Consider the following 23,767-nt stretch of genomic DNA (forward strand, 5'->3'; position numbering starts at 1 on the left):
CCACAAGTTGGTACCCAGTCCCTCTCTTCCCTAATGAGGGGTCAAGTTAAGCCAGGTTATCACTAATACACAAACGAGTGGAAACTATCTGACATTAAGCCTAATGATGAGGGGAGGGAATACCGCACAGGAAATATTGAGTATAGAAAGTTAATTTTCTAGACCAAAATCAGGTAATTGCAAGAAAACGCTGTTTTCTAATTCTGATATTGTTTGGTGGTGCACCCTGAGTCAGTAGGGAAACGTAGACAATGGGAAGAGAAGAAGACTCTTTTGTGGGCGCACTCTTTACTTTACATAAATATAGAAAATAGTCAAAGTAGATAAAAATACAAATTTTAATAATTCAACAAAATAATTTCTACACAATTAAGACAATTAGTGGTTCATCAAGAAGATAATGATGGTCAAATACTTAACAAAATATTCGAAATAGCACCATGTGCTGATATGAAATGAAAAACTGGATTTTGGCTGCCGGAAGGAAATTCTAGACGTTATATATTCAATGGTATATTGTGCTAATAAGCCAATTACTGTTATGCATTCCCCTGTAATATAGTCTGGATACTGGTGGTACTTAAGAGTAGTATAAATGTCACTGTCTTGTCTCCTGCCAAAGAAGATAAGGGTGGAGGGGGCGGAAGGGGGAAAGGCAAAGAGTGGAAGTTGGAGAGCAGTGTGAATCTGCTGTCAGTGTTAGACACTATATGGGCTCAATCAATGAGCTCTACTACACTGAGTATTCCTCAATGGTCACCCACTTGAGTACTAACCCAGCCCAACACTGATTAGCTTCCGAGATCGGACGGTTTCGGGCGTCTCCAGTGTGGTATGATAGTAGAGGAAATGACCAATATTACGAAGCTCTGGAATCACTGATGAGAGTTCACGAATTTACAAAGTTATTCAGGACAGATACCAGACATAGAGGAAATTAGATGGATCTGCTGCCAATGTTAGACAGGGACGCGACCCTGAATCACTGGTGAGAGTCCACGAAAATAAGGATTGAGAGAAAAATAAGTAGATAGTGAAAGGTCTGATGGGGTTTAAATCCAGATACGGCAATAGTAAAATGAACTGGAATAGTTACATTATCATTGGAAAAAGTTGCCTAAATACAGGGTGCCTGAAATGCCAAAGCAGAGACAAAGGAGAAAAAATTAATAACAGAGTACCAGCTATGAGAAAGTATCCAATATGAATTATTGGTACTTAAAAGTAGCAATGAGGTTGTAGCTGAATTGCACCTAGAGTGTAACTGTTACAAAAGTATCCACTGCAGGTTGTCAATACCCCAAAAGGATATACCTAAATAGCAGTGAGGTTGTAACTGAGTTGCAATGATATGTCCAGACTGGGGAGGATCTATCGAGGTTTTTAGATTGGATCACTGCCAATATCATCACACGCAGAAAAATGGAAATGCAACATTATAATACAATACATGAATATTGCAGGTATTTATATAACTGCTAAGGCAGGCAAGTACCTATTAGCACAAAGTCCGTCTAGTATATAAAATGTATGATAGCAGAGTGATAGTGGTAAGTGCTCGCAGGAGCAAATGAGAAAAACATATTAAACTGCTGCGGGCCTGTAACTCCCAATATACACTGTGTCGTAAAATTACTATGGATAAGTGGGAAAAGAGAGTTGATATTACCCGCGCCGAAATGGGGTAGAATCGCCCCTTCTAGGGTCTTGACACCCGTCTCCTCTCAAAAAGGTGCTGTCAGTCTTCTATGCGCCCCGGACATCTCGAATGATGGGGGGAGTTCAGGATCCGCCGGTCCGATGGTGTCCTGTCGGACACAAGCCGCCGTCAGACGTCCGCTGCAGTCAATCGCGATGGGTGATAGGTGAAAGTCAGGGGAGACGGAGGGCACAGGCAGTGATCAAGCCCGGCGGACGGGTGAAACGCGTATTCCGACACAACCACTGTCCTTTTGGCTGACCAGAACCTCGGACGTTATCTGGCCCCTGCCTGTGCCCTCCGTCTCCCCTGACTTTCACCTATCACCCATCGCGAAAGTAGGAGTGCCAGATCTGGTAATAAATGCGAGCTGATGCTGGTTTGCGAGTATGAAGCATAGTCTGAATAACCGCAATGGAAAATTCCTTATCCCTTATGAGGGATGACTCAAGCCACGCCGTCAAAGACAAGCGAGCTAGGTCTGCGTGTAGACAGGGACCTTGTGATAGAAGATCCGGTCGAAGAGGAAGTGGGAAGGGCTCGTTTATGGAGAGACCCTGGAGATCCGTGAAACAGTGGCGTCTGGGCCATGCCGGAGCCACTAAGATGATCGTGCCATCTTCCTCTTTGAGTTTGGGAAGTAGAGATACTGGAGGGAAGAGATAACCCAGATAAAAGGTCCACAGGACTGTTAGTGCATCCAGGAAGCTTGCGTCCGAATCTCGTGTCCTGGCCCCGTACACTGGTACCTTGTGGTTGTGTCTGGAGGCCATGAGGTCAACGTCTGGAGGACCCCATTTGTGTACCAGAAGTTGAAAGACACCTGGGTGTAGAGACCACTCTCAGGCGTGTACGTCCTGTCGACTGAGGAAGTCTGCTTCCCAACTGAGGATACCTGGAATGAAGATCGCGGAGATAGGCGGAAGATGGAGTTCTGTCCAGGTGAAAATCCGTGTTACTTCCTGCATCGCTGCCACGCTGCGAATATCTCCTTGTTGATTGATATAAGCCACTGCCGTGGAGCTGTCTGACTGGACTTTCAAAGGGGAACCTTGAATAAGGTCCTGACCCATTTGAAGGGCCTGGTACATTGATTGGAAGATCTCAATTTGTTAGAGACCAAGGTCCCTGAATGGAGTACTGCCCGTGGCAGCTCCCCACCTCCGGAGGCTGGCATCCATGGTGAAAAGTGTCCAGTGTGGAACCCAGAATGGACAACCCTTCTCCAGGATGGAGGTGTGTAGCCACCACAAGAGGGACGTCCGAACATCCTGAGGCATTACCATTTTTGAGATTTGATCTGCTTGGCTTCTCCGTTCCACCTCGTCAGTATCAGGCGATGTAGAGAGCTGGAGTGGAATTGGGTGTATTCTACAATGTCGAAGGTGGATACCATTGATCCCAGGGTGTGCATTGCTGAGTGGATAGAGACCCGTCGACTGTGAAGTAGATTGCGGATGCGCAATTGTAGTGCTGCAATCTTGTCCTAGGGAAGAAAGACGCGTTGCACGTGAGCATCCAGCAGAGCTCCGAGATGGAGCATCCTCTGAGACGAGATGAGAGAACTTGACTCAGTTGATCAGCCATCCCTGACTCTGAAGGAATGACATTGTCACCTGGAGATGATGGTGTAGGACCTCTTTAGAATGTGTAGGTAGAAGGAGGACATCCAGGTAAGGGAGTATCCGAATCCCCTGCCGTCAAAGATGAGCAGCCATCACCGACATTAGTTTGGTGAATACCCTGGGGACTGTGGAAAGTCAGAAGGGTAGGGCCTGGAACTGGAACTACTGATGGAGGACAGCAAAACGGAGATACTGTTGATGACAGGGTGCTATAGGTACATGGAGGTACGCATCCTGTATATCCAGGGAGACCATAAAATCCCCAGGCCGTTTAGCCAGGACAATGGAACAGAGAGTTTCCATACGGAACCTGGGCATCTTGAAGTATTTGTTCAGTAACTTTAGATTTAGAATGGCACGGTAGGACCCATTGGGTTTCTGAACCAAAGAGTGTAGAATAGAACTCCTTCCCCTGTTGAGACATCGAGACAGGAATAATGACACCCGGGTGTAGTAATGAGTGAATGACAACCTTCAGCGCTTTGACTTTGCTGAGGTTATATACCTGTAACTTTTGGTAAACAGCTAAAATGACAAAAACTATGTCACAGTCCAAATATATTTGGACATAACTGTATATAACACCAACACAGCCTCTCTAAAGATCATATAGTGTAATGTACATTTTGTGCTTTGATATTTGGTGAGATCACCCTCCTTACCCACAATTCCATCTACCTGATAATCCTTTGTGGTATTGTGTTTTTCCTCTTGAGAATAAAGAGGACGGGGACATCTCTCTGGGGTATTTCTGAGACTGGATCCATCTGTAGGAAACACAGTGACTGAAAAGAGTGTTTATCTTTTCTCTCCTTTACATTAATGACAGTCTCCTCTTACCCAATGGTGTGCGGGGCTGGTGTTTCTCCATCATCACGTCCTTGTATTGACCCCTGTGTCCTTCTAAATGATCCCATTCCTGCTTGGAGAAATAGACTGTGACATCCTCATACCTTATAGGAACCTGACACACACAATGATACAGTCATCACCCAGACACATCCCCTAGAGTTACTGTATAATGTCCCATTCCCAGCAGTCACCTCTCCAGTCAGCAGCTGAATGATCTTGTTGGTGAGATCCAGGATCTTCTGGTCATTGTGTCTCTCATGTATCAATGGTTGTGATTTCATGATGGGGTACTGAATCCTGCGCAAACCACCTAATATACGAGGGCTGTTACTGGGTGTCAGGCGCTCGCCAGATGTCTTCTTCACAATTATATAATCCTACATATTGAGAGACAAGAATGAACATCATAGCACTGAAAGTTAAACACAATCACATGACTCTGCCAGGACATAAGTACATCCATATCACTGTGACACTCCCAGACTCCCTCACCTCCCCAGTCAGGTCCCTGTGTTGTTAGTAACAGAGATAAGAATGATGTCACTGTGACACTCCCAGGCTCCCTCACCTCCCCAGTCAGGTCCCTGTGTTGTTAGTAACAGAGATAAGAATGACGTCACTGTGACACTCCCAGACTATCTCACCTCCCCAGTCAAGTCCCTGTGTTAGTAATATGAATATGAGTGATGTCACTGTGACACTCCCAGACTCCCTCACCTTCTCAGTCAGGTCCCTGTGTTATTCCCCTTTCACATCACAAATGCCGGGTCCCACTCGGTAATTGGAAACGGGTCTTTACCGGGTGGGACCCGGCATTTGAACCTAACAACTGGCTCGCTGACCCGGCAATATGCCAGGTCAGGTTGCCATAGCAGTGGAGGCGGAGCCAGCATCGGGGTGGAGGCGGCGCTGGGAGATGAGCTCACCTCCACGCCGCCTCTCCCTATGTAGTGAATGGATCCCGGGTCGCATCGCCTCGGCAACCCGTTCACACTGCCATTGACCCGGTTTTCAACCTAGGAATAACACTGCTTTATTCCCGGGTTGAATTAACGGGTCAGGCAACCCGAGAATTCACTATGGGCCCTTTCACACCACACAGCGACCCGTGTTGACCTGGTAATATACCGAGTTGATACCGGGTTATTTCTGCTGTGTGAAAGGGGTATTAGTAATAGAGATAAAAGTGATGTCACTGTGACACCCCCAGACTCCCTCACCTCCCCAGTCCGGTCCCTGTGTCAGTAATAGAGATAAAAGTGATGTCACTGTGACATTCCCAGACCCTCTCACCTCCCCAGTCAGGTTCCTGTGTTAGTAACAGAGATAAAAGTAATGTCACTGTGATGCTCCCAGACTCCCACACCTTCCCAGTCAGGTTCCTGTGCTAGTAATAGAGACAAGAGTGATGTCACTGTTACACTCCCAGCCCCCCTCACCTCCACAGTCAGGTCTCTGTGTTAGTAATAGAGATAAGAGTGATGTCACTGTGACACTCCCAGACTCCCTCACCTGCCCAGTCAGGTCCCTGTGTTAGTAAGAGACAAGAGTCATGTCACTGTGACACTCCCAGCCCCCTTCACCTCCCCAGTCAGGACTCTGTGTTAGTAATAGAGATAAGAGTGATGTCACTGTGACACTCCCAGACTCCCTCACCTGCCCAGTCAGGTCCCTGTGTTAGTAAGAGACAAGAGTGATGTCACTGTGACACTCCCAGACTCCCTCACCTCTCCAGTCAGGTCCCTGCGTTAGTGACAGAGATAAGAGTGATGTCACTGTGACACTCCCAGACTCCCTCACCTTGCCAGTCAGCTACCTGTGTTAGTAATAGAGATAAGAGTGACATCACTGTGACATTCCCAGACTCCCTCACCTCTCCATTCAGGTCCCTGTGTTAGTAATAGAGATAAGAGTGATGTCACTCCCAGACTCCCTCACCTCCCCAGTCAGCAGGTAGATAATCTCCAGGCTGAGGTTTAATATTCTCTCAGTGTTCTCATTCCTGTCTTTGTCCATCCTTAATGGATCAATTGACGTGTGTACGTATACCTCTTGCAAAAGGGAATGGACATCAAGACACTTCAGCTGATAATATCCCGTAATGTGGAAAAATCAAACTACAAAAAAACAAGTAAATTCTACAGTTGAGTAGTTACACATGGGATGAAGGGAAAGGGGGGGGGGGGGGGGGGGGGGGAAGATTTACAAATGGCAATGGCTTAAAGATAAACAGCCCCCTGCCCTGAAGTAGCAAAATGGTGGAGACCCGGTATCTAACAAGACGAAAGATAAGGGATACTCAGACCACAACCCTACTGACTGATGAATGGCCCGTTCTCCTGCAACAGATGCACATCTTACAATAACAACAAACAGTAAACAGCTAACTAAACACAGTTTGACAGTGATATTTATATTTTATCTATAATGATAAAGAATACAACAAGCGACACCTAAAAACCATGTTCAGTGTTATGATCAGTAGCCAACCGCCAGTAAGTTATGTCCATTATCCAGCCACCGGGATGCAGTCAATTTACCTCCAATCAAAATCCCGACGGTCGAAATCCCGACAGCAATTGACCGACGGTCAAAATCCTGACAAGATCAAAATCCCGACATGGACAAAATACCGACATTTAAAATACCGGCAAGGTCAAAATACCGACATGTAAAATGCAGACAGGTCAAAATGCCGATATGAGTTTTTCATGATTTTTTCATTGAAACCGACTTGTTCATACTTTACCATCCCAGTGGACATGGAGGGGGAATATAATAGTGTGCTGAGCGCAGCGTGGCACCGTGCCCGAAGCATGGCGAGCACAGCGAGCCATGTCAGGGGACGCGGTACACTTATATGATGTCCATGTCGACCTATGTCTACATACACACACAAAAACAATGAAAATAGCATGTCGGTATTTTGACCTGTCGGCATTTTACATGTCGGTATTTTGACCTTGTCGGTATTTTAAATGTCGGTATTTTGACCTTGTCGGGATTTTGACCATTGGTCAATTGCTGTCGGGATTTTGACCGTCGGGATTTTGATTGGAGGTATTTCATACCGATCCCCAGCCACCAGTAACCATAATTACCATTATCCAGCCACCAGTAACCATAATGACCATTATCTAGCCACCAGTAACCATAATGACCATTATCCAGCCACCAGTAACCATAATGACCATTATCTAGCCACCAGTAACCGTAATGACCATTATCCAGCCACCAGTAACCATAATGACCATTATCTAGCCACCAGTAACCATAATGACCATTATCCAGCCACCAGTAACCGTAATGACCATTATCCAGCCACCAGTAACCGTAATGACCATTATCCAGCCACCAGTAACCTTAATGACCATTATCCAGCCACCAGTAACCTTAATGACCATTATCCAGCCACCAGTAACCGTAATGACCATTATCCAGCCACCAGTAACCTTAATGACCATTATCCAGCCACCAGTAACCTTAATGACCATTATCCAGCCACCAGTAACCGTAATGACCATTATCCAGCCACCAGTAACCGTAATGACCATTATCCAGCCACCAGTAACCGTAATGACCATTATCCAGCCACCAGTAACCGTAATGACCATTATCCAGCCACCAGTAACCTTAATGACCATTATCCAGCCACCAGTAACCGTAATGACCATTATCCAGCCACCAGTAACCTTAATGACCATCATCCAGCCACCAGTAACCGTAATGACCATCATCCAGCCACCAGTAACCTTAATGACCATTATCCAGCCACCAGTAACCATAATGACCATTATCCAGCCACCAGTAACCGTAATGACCATTATCCAACCACCAGTAACCGTAATGACCATTATCCAGCCACCAGTAACCGTAATGACCATTATCCAGCCACCAGTAACCTTAATGACCATTATCCAGCCACCAGTAACCGTAATGACCATTATCCAGCCACCAGTAACCTTAATGACCATTATCCAGCCTAATGACCATTATCCAGCCACCAGTAACCTTAATGACCATTATCTAGCCACCAGTAACCGTAATGACCATTATCCAGCCACCAGTAACCGTTATGACCATTATCCAGCCACCAGTAACCGTAATGACCATTATCCAGCCACCAGTAACCGTAATGACCATTATCCAACCACCAGTAACCGTAATGACCATTATCCAGCCACCAGTAACCGTAATGACCATTATCCAGCCACCAGTAACCTTAATGACCATTATCCAGCCACCAGTAACCGTAATGACCATTATCCAGCCACCAGTAACCTTAATGACCATTATCCAGCCTAATGACCATTATCCAGCCACCAGTAACCTTAATGACCATTATCTAGCCACCAGTAACCGTAATGACCATTATCCAGCCACCAGTAACCGTTATGACCATTATCCAGCCACCAGTAACCGTAATGACCATTATCCAGCCACCAGTAACATTAATGACCATTATCCAGCCACCAGTAACCGTAATGACCATTATCCAGCCACCAGTAACCTTAATGACCATTATCCAGCCACCAGTAACCGTAATGACCATTATCCAGCCACCAGTAACCTTAATGACCATTATCCAGCCACCAGTAACCGTAATGACCATTATCCAGCCACCAGTAACCGTAATGACCATTATCCAGCCACCAGTAACCGTAATTACCATTATCCAGCCACCAGTAACCTTAATGACCATTATCCAGCCACCATTAACCGTAATGACCATTATCCAGCCACCAGTAACCGTAATGACCATTATCCAGCCACCAGTAACCGTAATGACCATTATCCAGCCACCAGTAACCTTAATGACCATTATCCAGCCACCAGTAACCTTAATGACCACTATCCAGCCACCAGTAACCATAATGACCATTATCCAGCCACCAGTAACCGTAATGACCATTATCCAGCCACCAGTAACCTTAATGACCATTATCCAGCCACCAGTAACCGTAATGACCATTATCCAGCCACCAGTAACCTTAATGACCATTATCAAGCCACCAGTAACCGTAATGACCATTATCCAGCCACCTGTAACCGTAATGACCAGTATCCAGTCACCAGTAACCGTAATGACCACTAGCCAGCCATCAGTAACCGTAATGACCATTATCCAGCCACCAGTAACCGTAATGACCACTAGGCAGCCACCAGTAACCATAATAACCATTATCCAGCCACCAATAACCATAATGACCATTAGCCAGCCACCAATAACCATAATGACCATTATCCAGCCACCAGTGACTTTAATTACCATTATCCAGCCACCAGTAACCGTGATGACCATTATCCAGCCACAAGTAACCATAATGACCATTATCCAGCCACCTGTAACCGTAATGACCACTAGGCAGCCACCAGTAACCATAATAACCATTATCCAGCCACCAATAACCATAATGACCATTAGCCAGCCACCAGTAACTTTAATTACCATTATCCAGCCACCAGTAACCGTAATGACCATTATCTTGCCACCAGTAACCGTAATGACCATTATCCAGCCACCAGTAACCTTAATGACCATTATCCAGCCACCAGTAACTTTAATTACCATTATCCAGCCACCAGTAACTTTAATTACCATTATCCAGCCACCAGTAACCGTAATGACCATTATCCAGCCACCAGTAACCTTAATGACCATTATCCACCAGTTACAACCTTGTACAGAAATGTTCAGCAAACAACCATCACAAACAGCAATGTCCAGCAACCGGATAAGGACAACCACCAATAATAGTAAAGGCCAGTATCCAGTTACCAGTAACAGTATTAACCGGTAACCATCCACCTCCCTTCTCTTGTCTTTGTACTCCTGTGGGGGTATAAATCTCGTTTTGGAGTTTGAGGTTTAGCTCTCAGTGAGGCGTATAGGAAATGGGGATGATATTGAAGGTGCCATAGAAGATTCTGTCACATGATATTCATTAACTAAGAGATTTAGAAATGACACATATGGAAGACAATGGGAAGAGACAATAAAGTGACATGGCGGATATGTATTAATGTACATTTGCTTGTGTCATCATCGTGGAAACAAGGGGGGTCATTCCGAGTTGTTCGCTCGGTACAAATCTTCGCATTGCAGCGATTTTCCGCTTAATGCGCATGCGCAATGTCCGCACTGCGACAAGTAAATTTGCTATGCAGTTAGGATTTTTACTCACGGCTTTTTCATCGTTCTGGCGATCGTAATGTGATTGACAGGAAATGGGTGTTACTGGGCGGAAACAGGCCGTTTTATGGGCGTGTGGGAAAAAAACGCTACCGTTTCCGGAAAAAACGCAGGAGTGGCTGGAGAAACGGAGGAGTGTGTGGGCGAACGCTGGGTGTGTTTGTGACGTCAAACCAGGAACGACAAGCAGTGAAATGATCGCAGATGCCGAGTAAGTCTGGAGCTACTCAGAAACTGCTACGAGGTGTGTAATCGCAATATTGCGAATACATCGTTCGCAATTTTAAGATGCTAAGATTCACTCCCAGTAGGCGGCGGCTTAGCATGAGCAAATCTGCTAAAATCCGCTTGCGAGCGAACAACTCGGAATGACCCCCAAGATGCAGATGAATTGAGCAAGATTTCTATAGAAGTTGTACAAACCAAGTAGCAATGCAAGGGCAGCAAATACATGAACTATGGGGTTAATTCCAAGTTGATCGCAGCAGGAAATTTTGTAGCAGTTGGGCAAAACCATGTGCACTGCAGGGGGGGCAGATGTAACATGTGCAGAGAGAGTTAGATTTGGGTGGGGTGTGTTCAATCTGCAATCTAAATTGCAGTGTAAAAATAAAGCAGCCAGTATTTACCCTGCACAGAAACAAAATAACCCACCCAAATCTAACTCTCTCTGCACATGTTATATCTGCCCCCCCTGCAGTGCACATGGGCCCTCATTCCGAGTTGATCGGTCGCAAGGCGAATTTAGCAGAGTTACACACGCTAAGCCGCCGCCTACTGGGAGTGTATCTTAGCATCTTAAAATTGCGACCGATGTATTCGCAATATTGCGATTACAAACTACTTAGCAGTTTTAGAGTAGCTCCACACTTACTCTGCCTGTGCGATCAGTTCAGTGCTTGTCGTTCCTGGTTTGACGTCACAAACACACCCAGCGTTCGCCCAGACACTCCCCCGTTTCTCCGGCCACTCCTGCGTTTTTTCCGGAAACGGTAGCGTTTTCAGCCACACGCCCATAAAACGCCGTGTTTCCGCCCAGTAACACCCATTTCCTGTCAATCACATTACGATCGCCGGAGCGAGGAAAAAGCCGTGAGTAAAAATACTATCTTCATTGTTAAATTACTTGGCGCAGTCGCAGTGCGAATATTGCGCATGCGTACTAAGCGGATTTTCATTGCGATGCGATGAAAAATACCGAGCGAACAACTCGGAATGAGGGCCATGGTTTTGCCCAACTGCTAAAAAAATTCCTGCTGCGATCAACTTGGAATTACCCCCTATGTTTGTGTGCAGGGTAAACATTGGCTGCTTTTGCATGTAGCCCACAAATGCAACTTTATACTTACACTGCAATATAGAGCTGAGTTAGGACAAACCCCTCCCATATCGCTCTCTCTCTATATATATACATTATTATTATTATTATTACTTTTTTTTTTATATAGGGCGCCACAAGTGTTTCGCAGCACCGTACACAGGCCAGTACAGGGAGATAAAACTTAACATTACAGTAAATAAATAACAGAAATGGAGTACAGGTAACAAGGAGCACCACAATTCTCAAGACATAATACAGCTTAGATGTAAGTAGCGAGTGAGTGATCAGCGTACTACTAGGAGCTGGTGGGCATTATATCTGCAGCAAGCTTTTGCCAAGGAGTAAAGATACTCCTTTCTTTTGTGGTGTTCTTTTTTGTTGCTTTGTTATCTAACTAACATATAATAATACATAGGGAGAGTTAAATGCAACGCGAAGGACGCAATGCGCCATTCCATAATGACACATCATGTCCGCCAGCATCGCGACTTGCAACACTATTGGAAATGGACAATGGGGGTGTGGCCGGAGAGGCTCCAGCCATGAGGAAAATGGCCGCCGCGGCACTGAAGGGGTTGACCCCTAGTGCCCGGCGCCATTATCCCGGACAATGGGCGCTTGGCGCCATATTCAACATAGTGTGGGCGCTAGGCGCCGTGTTTATAAAATATGTAAAAATTTAATTTTTATGATGTGCCGTGGTCCCGGACCTCTCCGGAGACCACGGCAGTGAGGACAGCCCCCCGGCGTGCTGAGCAGTGTGTGCGCGCCGAGGGAGAGGGGAGCCGCTGACCGCCGGGGTCCGGGAGCTCCGCTCCCGGCAGCGGTCAGTGCAGCCCCGGGCGCACCAACTGTGTGCGCGCCGGGGAGAAGGGAGAGCTGCCGCTGGGGGCCGGGAGCTCTGCTCCCGGCGCCTCAGCCCATCACAGGTGGCCAGCCGCGGCAGCCGGGACGGACGTCCCGGGCTGCTGGCTGGCAAGGGGGGGGGGTGCGCCGCAGCCCGGCTCCCCGCCGGACGCTGCGGCGAGACACCGATCTCAGCGCCGCATACAGGGGACCGGGCTAGCCGCCCCCCTGCGCGGCGAGGCCACCGCAGTGCGCCGCTCATGGGGGACCGGGCTAGCCGGTTCCCTAGCGGCGGGGGGTGAGCAGGATGGTGATCACTGGGGTCCGGGAGCTATGCTCCCGGCACCTCACCGCTGCAAAGGAGCCAGAGCCACAGCGGCCGGGACAAGTGTCCCGGGCCGCTGGGCTTCGGAACAGGGGGGTGCGCCGCTGCGTGCGGTGAGGCCACAAAGTGAGTGCCCCACTGGGGGGACAGGGAGCGCCAGCTCCCTGGACCCCAGAGGCAGGCAGGCTGGAGGATGGGGGAAGCCAGCCCCATACCTCCAGCACTGAGAGAGCCCTAGCAGCCAGGCTGCAGGGCTAGGGAAGCCCAGCGCTGGTCGCTGGGCACAGTAGTTAAAAAAAAAACAAGACATTGTGTTAAAAAAATAATAAAAAGTACAGTGTGTTGTAAGGCACTGCAGTGCCTGAGTATGTAGAGTCTGTGCAGGGCACAGGCTCAGTGTATATTTAAAGGTAAATGTACAGTGTGTTTTAAATGTGATGTATTTAAAGGTAAATGCACTTACTTGGTTGTGTGTCCCAGGAGGGGGGAATCCCTGGCTGTGCAGGCTGATGGATTCTCCCAGACCTTTTCCCCAAAAATGGAATGTTTTCCCATCCAGCCTCACACTTCAAAGGGGCACTGGGAGAAAGAGAAGCAGCTCAGCTATGAAACAAGCTGAGTGGTTTCTTGGAGCTCCATGGAGATCACCCGTAGTGGCCTAGAAACCTGGACCGGGGAGCCAGGCTGCCCAGCTCTGGAGCCCAAATCCAGGCTGCAGGCAGTGGGCTGGGTCCCGGGCAGGTTTCTGGAAGTCAGTTTTAGGAGGGAAACCTTCCCCCAGCCTAGACTGAACGGCACCGGGGCGTATCCTGATCCTCCAAGATGGGATAGTCAAAGGAGACCGACCACTCCCCACTGTCCATAGGAAACAATGTTAGCTGTGCATGTGACCAAGGCATGCATAGCTCATGGGTAAACATTGATTGGTTGTACACCACAGGGCGGGCTTACCCCCTGTGGTAATGGGTCTTGGAGAGGGATAAAAGGAGGGCAGTTGGCCCATAGGATTGTGTATTGTACCATCTTATTCTGCTGAAACATCTGATTGTATGCTGTTGCCCCTAGCAATAGGGAGGAGCCTTTTTAAAGGTTATTATCATTGAGCAAATAAACATCATTGCCTCAAGAAGACTGCTTCATCTTGTGACCAACAGGGTTAGGCCAAACCTAGCCCCGTCCTCCGGCTGTCCAGGGAAGCACCTAACGTCTCCAAGCTCCGCCTTCCACCAGCTACCGGTAGAGGCCTAGCAAGTGGCTAGTGGGGATTCGTCAACACCACACAGGTGTGGTAAGGCAGTGCGTCGGCACATACAGAGCAGAACCGTGGTTCCAAACGCCACGGCAGGTTAGGAGTTTGGTGGTGGCAGCAAAACCCGCCCACAACGCAGTGGGTGGAGTCAGTAACAGGCGGTTACTGACGGTAAGCGGGAATCCCCTATGTGGTCAGGTCTCGTGTGACTTAACCTTCCATTCTGTGCGCAGCCGACGGGACGCGAAAGCGGCGAGTGCTTTCGTACGGGACCGTCCTGTCACAGAAATTGTTGGCATAGCGGTGGGATATTCCCAGGCGGCTTTTCATCACCTGATTGGAGAAGCCGAGTTACTCAGGAGAGGAGTAACTGCAGCGCAGGAGAACGCACAAGATGGCGGAATTCAGCGGAATGTCCAAGGATGATCTGGAGATCGTGTGCCAGGAGAAGGGTGTGGATATCCCTTCCAACGCGTCCAGAAGCGTCATGAAGGCGGCGCTCAGGAGCTGGGAGGAGTCTCATCGGGCGGAGGTGGAAAGCACTGACGGCGTCAGCATCGCAGAGGACGGCCCACCAGTGGACCTTCGTACAGAACCGGTGAGATCCACAAGCCCTGCCCTCTCTCACAGCAGCCATGTTTCCCAGCCATCCCTAGCAGGGCCAGGATCCCAACGTCCCAGGGGGGGCGGCCCGGATACCCTAGCAGATCGGCTAGCGGAATTGGGGGAAAGGGCAACGGAGCAAGAACGCATGCTTGTCATTCGGATGTGGCATGCGGACCGGGCATCACAGGCCGTGGTACCCCGGGAGCCGTTGCCAGCTGTTGTACACAGATCAGGACGTATTCAGTTTGCCAAGTTTGCAGACAGTGATGGGGACATTGATGGACATTTGCAAGTTTTTGAAAGGACTTGTAAACTACACGATCTACCCGAGTCAGAGTGGGTGAGACACCTTGTGCCCACTCTGCATGGAGAGGCCTTGGAGGCCTATCGAGGAGTGGCCACGGAGGACTGTGGGAACTACGACAAAGTCGCGAAGGCCCTCCTCCAGCGATTCTTCATCACTCCAGAGTCTTACAGGAAGAAGTTCAGAGACTTGCCCAAGAATCCTAGCAGCACCCATGAGCAGTTCGCCACCCAGCTGCGGCAGTACGTGGTGAAGTGGGTGAAGGATTCTAAAGCCACTACATGGGACGCACTGATCGACCTGATCTGCAGGGAGCAGTTCTACTGCAGGTGCGCCCAAGAAGTGAAGGAGTGGGTGCTAGATCGGGAGCCACCCAGTTTAAAGATGGCTGCCCAGTTAGCAGACAAGTATGTGGCAATTCGGCCACAGGGGCAGAAGCGCCCAGCCAGCAGCCAGCTCCAAAAGACTGCACCACCAAGGGGACCCCCCTCTTCAGCTCATCACCCCCAAAGACAAGCATCTTCCAACCCGGGTGCTCTTGGCTAGCAACCGCACCGCAGCGTCCCTGCAACTGATCAGAGATCATCGGTGCCACGACTGGAGAAGAAGTGCTACGACTGTGGGAAAATCGGACATCTGAGGATGAACTGTCCTGCATCCCAAGCACCCCAGACTCGTGCCCCAAATCCGAGTGCTGGAACCCGGCTCGCTTGTTTGACGAGAGGAGATGAGCCTACAGAGACTGTCCCCCCTCCAGTCAGTCCGATGGAGTGTGGCGAGAGACAGGTGCCCTCTGCGGAGAGAGTCACCTGCATGGCCAAACAGCCCCTACACAACATGTGGAGGCACCTGCAGCCAGTCCACATGGGACCCCTGCAGGGAGAAGGCCTAAGGGACTCTGGGGCCTCAATCACTGTGGTGAGCCCCCACCTCATAGATCCTGCTGCAGTATTGCAGGGTCGCACTGCCACGGTCACCCTGGCAGATGGAACAGAGAAAGAGGTTCCCATGGCAAGAGTCTACCTGGACTGGGGAGCTGGACCAGAGTTGCGAGAAGTTGCCGTCATGGATGGTCTCCCAACTGATGTGGTCCTAGGAAATGATCTGGGTGGTGGGATCGTCACCACGTTTGCTGGCGCCATTTCCTGGAGTCAAGTTCCACAACCACCGTTGACATCAGCTGCTCCAGCACAGCCCAGCCCAGAGGAAAAGACTACAGCTGCTAGACAACTGCCAGCACAGCCAACCACAGCATCAACCAGCCCAGAGGAAAATATTACAGCGGCTAGATCGGCACATCGACCCCGCATGCCTTTTGCCTCTGGTATGCCTACGTCCACTAGCAACGCAGAGGATGTCGGCTCCAGCTCGTTTGATCCTGTGGGGGTGCCCAATGATGCTCCTGACCCAAGTGGTTTGCCAACTCCAGCGGTGAGTATGAGAAACCACACTGACTTTTCCATGACTGACCCCTACCAGACTGACCCTAGTAGTCCCCACCTAGATCCCCCTGTAGAGTATCCCAATTTAGGAGAGATTGAGGGCCACAGGCAGGAGTTTAGGGAGGCTCAACTCTCTGACCCATCCCCGAAAGGCATGAGGCGCCACTCTGGCAGCGGCCTTGACAGGGTTGGGGCAGGAAGTTTGACCTGGCGGGAAGGGTTAAGGTACAGGGTAGACAGGAAAGTGGGAGGGGATAGACCAGATAGGGAATGTGTCCAACTGGTCCCCTCAGGGAACGTTCCTGCGCAACCAGTGCCGGTTGCCAGCGAAACCCCTTTGGACAGTAACCCGGAGACAGACCGTACCCTGAAGTGCCTGACACAGTGCTTACCCTGGTCTGGAATGTCGGATGACGCCCAGACCAACTGTAAGGCTGGTGCCATGCGTTGGCAGCCGGGGCACTCCAGCGGTTGTGTTGTCTCTGGGCCTCTGCCCATAGGAGAACCCTTGCAGCAAGTTGCTGTGGACATAGCAGGTCCCCTGCCTCTGCGCAGTAGATCGGGGAAGACACGCAGCCTCCCTGTAGTGGATGCCACACAGGATCCAGAGGCTGGTGGTCTGGCCGCCATCACTGTGGCACAGGTAGCGGACGAGGAGGGGAAAGTAGGCCTAGGTGACAGGGTAGGTTTCCCGAGTCATAGGTCGACAGAAGAGGATTGGAGGGCAGGTCTGACGGTTAGGGCAGACAGTTGCCAGATAGGTATGACGGAGGTGCAGTGCCTGGGGCACCATGTGGGAGGAAACAGGGGTAGGCCCAAACCAGAGGGGGTGGAGGCAACCAGAGGCTGTCCCCGACCCACATCACCCAGACCGGTACTGACCTTAGAACCTGTAAGGCCCTACGGACATGTTGTCATTGACTTTAGTCCTGTAGTGAACCCCTTGACAGAGATGGCTAGGAAGGGCATTCCCAAGTCAGTGGACTTTGCACCCGCTTGCAAGTTGGCATTCCAGTCATTGAAGGAGGCTCGGGTACCCGCTCCAGTGCTGATGGCGCACATTCTTGACCAGGACTGTGCGTTACGAACTATTGCGCCACTGCACAGACTGGGAGCAGTACCGAGCCAGAATGGGCAGGAGCACCCTGTGGCCTGGTTGAGCAGTATACTGCTATTGTGGGAGGTGGGGTATGCCAAAATTGGGACACCTTGGGTGGCACTTGTTTGGAACCGGCCCCCCACCGTGGTGACTTACCACCTACCTGTTAGGTGGCTGCAACCTACCTTGGGGAAATTTGACAGACTTTTGTGGTGGAGCCTTGAACTTGGACTTCAGGTGGACTATTTGAACATTGTGCACCCACGAAGAGAGGCCCACTACACTATGGATGAACTGTCTAGGCCAGAGCCTACACCCCCCAGGTAGCGTCCCCTTCACCCCAACGGACTGCGGGACCAGGACCCAAATCGTTGGGACATGGGTCCCTGGTTGACCCGCTTGATTGGGGGGGGAGGAGTGTGGCCGGAGAGGCTCCAGCCACGAGGAAAATGGCCGCCGCGGAACTGAAGGGGTTAACCCCTAGTGCCCGGCGCCATTATGCCGGACAATGGGCGCTTGGCGCCATATTCAACATAGTGTGGGCGCTAGGCGCCGTGTTTATAAAATATGTAAAAATTTTATTTTTATGATGTGCCGTGGTCCCGGACCTCTCCGGAGACCACGGCAGTGAGGACAGCCCCCCGGCGTGCTGAGCAGTGTGTGCGCGCCGGGGGAGAGGGGAGCCGCTGACCGCCGGGGTCCGGGAGCTCCGCTCCCGGCAGCGGTCAGTGCAGCCCCGGGCGCACCAACTGTGTGCGCGCCGGGGAAAAGGGAGAGCTGCCGCTGGGGGCCGGGAGCTCTGCTCCCGGCGCCTCAGCCCATCACAGGCGACCAGCCGCGGCAGCCGGGACGGACGTCCCGGGCTGCTGGCTGGCAAGGGGGGGTGCGCCGCAGCCCGGCTCCCCGCCGGACGCTGCGGCGAGACACCGATCTCAGCGCCGCATACAGCGCAGCTAGCCGCCCCCCTGCGCGGCGAGGCCACCACAGTGCGCCGCTCATGGGGGACCGGGCTAGCCTGTTCCCTAGCGGCGGGGGGTGAGCAGGATGGTGATCACTGGGGTCCGGGAGCTATGCTCCCGGCACCTCACCGCTGCAAAGGAGCCAGAGCCACAGCGGCCGGGACAAGTGTTCCGGGCCGCTGGGCTTCGGAACAGGGGGTGCGCCGCTGCGTGCGGCGAGGCCACAAAGTGAGTGCCCCACTGGGGGGACAGGGAGCGCCAGCTCCCTGGACCCCAGAGGCAGGTAGGCTGGAGGATGGGGGAAGCCAGCCCCATACCTCCAGCACTGAGAGAGCCCTAGCAGCCAGGCTGCAGGGCTAGGGAAGCCCAGCGCTGAGCGCTGGGCACAGTAGTTAACAAAAAAAACAAGACATTGTGTTAAAAAAATAATAAAAAGTACAGTGTGTTGTAAGGCACTGCAGTGCCTGAGTATGTAGAGTCTGTGCAGGGCACAGGCTCAGTGTATATTTAAAGGTAAATGTACAGTGTGTTTTAAATGTGATGTATTTAAAGGTAAATGCACTTACTTGGTTGTGTGTCCCAGGAGGGGGGAATCCCTGGCTGTGCAGGCTGATGGATTCTCCCAGACCTTTTCCCCAAAAACGGAATGTTTTCCCATCCAGCCTCACACTTCAAAGGGGCACTGGGAGAAAGAGAAGCAGCTCAGCTATGAAACAAGCTGAGTGGTTTCTTGGAGCTCCATGGAGATCACCCGTAGTGGCCTAGAAACCTGGACCGGGGAGCCAGGCTGCCCAGCTCTGGAGCCCAAATCCAGGCTGCAGGCAGTGGGCTGGGTCCCGGGCAGGTTTCTGGAAGTCAGTTTTAGGAGGGAAACCTTCCCCCAGCCTAGACTGAATGGCACCGGGGCGTATCCTGATCCTCCAAGATGGGATAGTCAAAGAAGACCGACCACTCCCCACTGTCCATAGGAAACAATGTTAGCTGTGCATGTGACCAAGGCATGCACAGCTCATGGGTAAACATTGATTGGTTGTACACCACAGGGCGGGCTTACCCCCTGTGGTAATGGGTCTTGGAGAGGGATAAAAGGAGGGCAGTTGGCTCATAGGATTGTGTATTGTACCATCTTATTCTGCTGAAACATCTGATTGTATGCTGTTGCCCCTAGCAATAGGGAGGAGCCTTTTTAAAGGTTATTATCATTGAGCAAATAAACATCATTGCCTCAAGAAGACTGCTTCATCTTGTGACCAACAGGGTTAGGCCAAACCTAGCCATGTCCTCCGGCTGTCCAGGGAAGCACCTAACGTCTCCAAGCTCCGCCTTCCGCCAGCTACCGGTAGAGGCCTAGCAAGTGGCTAGTGGGGATTCGTCAACACCACACAGGTGTGGTAAGGCAGTGCGTCGGCACATACAGAGCAGAACCGTGGTTCCAAACGCCACGGCAGGTTAGGAGTTTGGTGGTGGCAGCAAAACCCGCCCACAACGCAGTGGGTGGAGTCAGTAACAGGCGGTTACTGACGGTAAGCGGGAATCCCCTATGTGGTCAGGTCTCGTGTGACTTAACCTTCCATTCTGTGCGCAGCCGACGGGACGCGAAAGCGGCGAGTGCTTTCGTACGGGACCGTCCTGTCACAGGGGGTCCTTCCTAGTTGATCGTAGCTGTGCTAAATTTAGCACAGCTACGATCAGGCACTCAGACATGCATGGGGACGCCCAGCGTAGGGCTAGTCCCCGCCCCACATGTCAGTGTCGATTCCCCCCCCCGCCCGCAGAAGTGCAAAAGTATTGCACAGCGGCGATGCTTATGCATTTCAGGAGTAACTCCCGGCCAGTGCTCTAAACTGAATCTGCCCCGTAGAAGTAGACAGTGATTATGCATATTGATTATAAAAAATGTTTACTTCTCCACTGAACCGAAACATATATCTATATATATACAGGTTGAGTATCCCTTATCTAAAATGCTTGGGACCAAAGGTATTTTGGATATCAGACTTTTCCGTATTTTGGAATAATTGCATCCCATAATGAGATATCATGGCGATGGGACCCAAGTCTAAGCTCATGTCTCATATACACCTTATACACACAGCCTGAATGTAATTTAATACAATATTATTAATAACTTTGTGTATTAAACAAAGTTTGTGTACATTGAGCCATCAGAAAACAAAGGTTTCACTATCTCACTCGCACTCAAAACATTCGTATTTTGGAATATTTGGATATGGGATACTCAACCTGTATATATGTATATACAGCTTAGCTGCGCCCGCAGGAGGCCCGCTGCCATGTTTCCGATCGCGGCAGCTGCGTGTGACATCATGCAGCCGCCATTATCACACACCTGCCACGCCCCCATTCGCGCCGCCCCTGTTTGTCAGCCTCAGCCCCTGCAATGCTCCATCTCTACCCTGGAAACGGAGCGTTTCCGCCCCTCCCGCGACCGCCTCTGCCCGATTGACCGCTCTGCAGAAAATGTGGGCGCATGAGCAGGATTATAATTTTGGCGGTATGATCACACGTTGCCATCCAACCTGAATTAGCCCCTACCTCTGCAATTCAATTCCAAACTCACACTGATTTTTCAGAGGACATTTGGCCCCCAGTGACTAATTAGACATTTGTAAATTTTCAGTAAGCTTAATTGGGCCAATAATTACATGTCATTATTGGGGTTAAAAAAATAATAATAATAATGGCCTCTAATTATTCCAAAATCAACTGTTTTGTTTATTTATGCACCCCAGATTCAATTAAAGTACTTATTTCTATATAACAAAAAACATATAACCAAACTCATACATAATGAAAAATTATTGTTTTCATCATTTTATAAAAACTTTTTTTTCCATTTAAATTATCGTAAAATCACTTTTTTCTATTTTTTTTTGCATTTTTCGTTTAAGTTGTTTGTAATAAAACCAAATTTGTTTACTTTTTATAATTTTTTTTTCTTTATCATCATTCTTTGCCCAACTTCATGATTATCACTATCATTTTTTTCATACATTTGGGTAAAAGCAAATTTTGACCCTATATTATTTATATACAAATAAACGTCAGTATTTTTCATACTACATATTATTCCGTGGTTCTTTCACTTATACTGACAATTTATTTTGCAAGTAGGCGCAGTTGTGTAAATCCTGTTTTAGCCAGAATAAGGTATTATACATTGCTGCCCAGGGCGCCCCCAGCAACGCCCTGCACCCTCCGTGACCGTTGGTGTGAAGTGTGTGACAACAATGGCGCACAGCTGCAGTGCTGTGCGCTACCTTCATGAAGACTGAAAAGCCTTCTGCCGCCGGTTTCTGGACCTTCAATCTTCAGCATCTGCAAGGGGGGTCGGCGGCGCGGCTCCGGGACGAACCCCAGTGTGAGACCTGTGTTCCGACTCCCTCTGGAGCTAATGGTGTCCAGTAGCCTAAGAAGCCAATCCATCCTGCACGCAGGTGAGTTGAACTTCTCTCCCCTAAGTCCCTCGATGCAGTGAGCCTGTTGCCAGCAGGACTCACTGAAAATAAGAAACCTAAAAACTTTTTCTAAGCAGCTCCTTAAGAGAGCCACCTAGATTGCACCCTGCTCGGACGGGCACAAAAACCTAACTGAGGCTTGGAGGAGGGTCATAGGGGGAGGAGCCAGTACACACCACCTGATCCTAAAGCTTTAGTTTTGTGCCCTGTCTCCTGCGGAGCCGCTAATCCCCATGGTCCTGACGGAGTCCCCAGCATCCACTTAGGACGTCAGAGAAAATGGTTTGCGTTCACTTCTTTCCTAGCTGTAAATAGCGTAGGGATAACTTCCTCCGGAATTCCCTTTTCCTTCAGGATCCGGCGTTCAACCGCCATGCCGTCAACGCAGCCGCGGTACGTCTTGGAAAAGACAGGCCCCCTGCTGCAGCAGGTCCTGTCTGAGCGGCAGAGGCCATGGGTCCTCTGAGATCATTTCTTGGAGTTCTGGTTACCAAGCTCTTCTTGGCCAACCCGGAACAATGAGTATAGTTCTTACTCCTCTCCTTCTTATTATTCTCATTACCCTGGGTAAGAGAGGCAGAGAAGGGAACACATACACCGACTGGTACACCCACGGTGTTACCAGAGTGTCCACAGCTATCGCCTGAGGGTCCTTGACCTGGCGCAATATCTTTGCAACTTTTACTTGAGGCGGGACGCCATCATGTCCACCTGTGGCCTTTCCCAACGGTGTACAATCATTTGGAAGACTTCTGGATGAAGTCCCCACTCTCCCGGGTGGAGGTCGTGTCTTCTGAGAAAGTCTGCTTCTCAGTTGTCCACTCCGGGAATGAACACTGCTGACAGTGCTAACACATGATTTTCCGCCCATCGGAGAATCCTTGTGGCTTCTGCCATCGTAATCCTGCTTCTTGTGCCGCCCTGTCGGTTTACATGAGCGACCGCCGTGATGTTGTCTGACTGGATCAGCACCGGCCGGTGTTGAAGCAGGGGTCTATGTAGGGAAGTCTCCTGACTTTTCCATAGCCTTGGAAGTTCCTTCCCTGTGTGACTGCCCCCCAGCCTCGAAGGCTGGCATCCGTGGTCACCAGGACCCAGTCCTGTATGCCGAATCTGCGGCCCCCTAGAAGATGAGCACTCTGCAGCCACCACAACAGCGACACCCTGACCTTTGGAGACAGGGTTAACCGCCGATGCATCTGAAGATGCGACCCGGACCACTTGTCCAACAGATCCCACTGGAAAATCCTTGCATGGGACCTGGCGAATGGAATTTCTTCGTAAGAAGCTACCATCTTTCCCAGGGCTCGCGTGCATTGATGCACCGACACCTGTATACGTATTAGGAGGTCTCTGTCTAGAGACAACAACTCCTTGGACTTCTCCTCCGGGGGAAACCCTTTTTATCCTGTTCTGTGTCCAGAACCATACCCAGGAACAGTAGACGCGTCGTAGGAACCAGCTGCGACTTTGGAATATTCAGAATCCAGCCGTGCTGTTATAGCACCTCCCGAGATAGTGCTACTCCGACGAACAACTGCTCCCTGGACCTCGCCTTTATAAGGAGATCGTCCAAGTACGGGATAATTATTTCGGCCATTACCTTGGTAAATACCTCGGTGCCGGGGACAGAGCAACGGCAACGTCTGGAATTGGTAATGACAATCCTGTACCACAATATTGAGGTACTCCTGGTGAAGAGGGTAAATAGGGACATGCAGGTAATCATCCTTGATGTCCAGTGATACCATGAAATTCTCCAGGCTTG

At 50.0% G+C, this 23,767-nt stretch overlaps 1 protein-coding gene and 1 pseudogene across 1 annotated transcript in view; both read right to left on the reverse strand.

Moving 5' to 3' along the window:
- The window catches only part of LOC134983951 (zinc finger protein 189-like), a 207,351-nt gene that overhangs the window by 25,074 nt on the left and 158,510 nt on the right, over positions 1 to 23,767 (reverse strand). The window lies entirely within an intron of this gene.
- Positions 728 to 846, reverse strand: LOC134984019 (5S ribosomal RNA; annotated as a pseudogene).

Source organism: Pseudophryne corroboree (genome assembly GCF_028390025.1).
Source record: "Pseudophryne corroboree isolate aPseCor3 chromosome 3 unlocalized genomic scaffold, aPseCor3.hap2 SUPER_3_unloc_3, whole genome shotgun sequence".
Lineage (NCBI taxonomy): Eukaryota > Metazoa > Chordata > Amphibia > Anura > Myobatrachidae > Pseudophryne > Pseudophryne corroboree.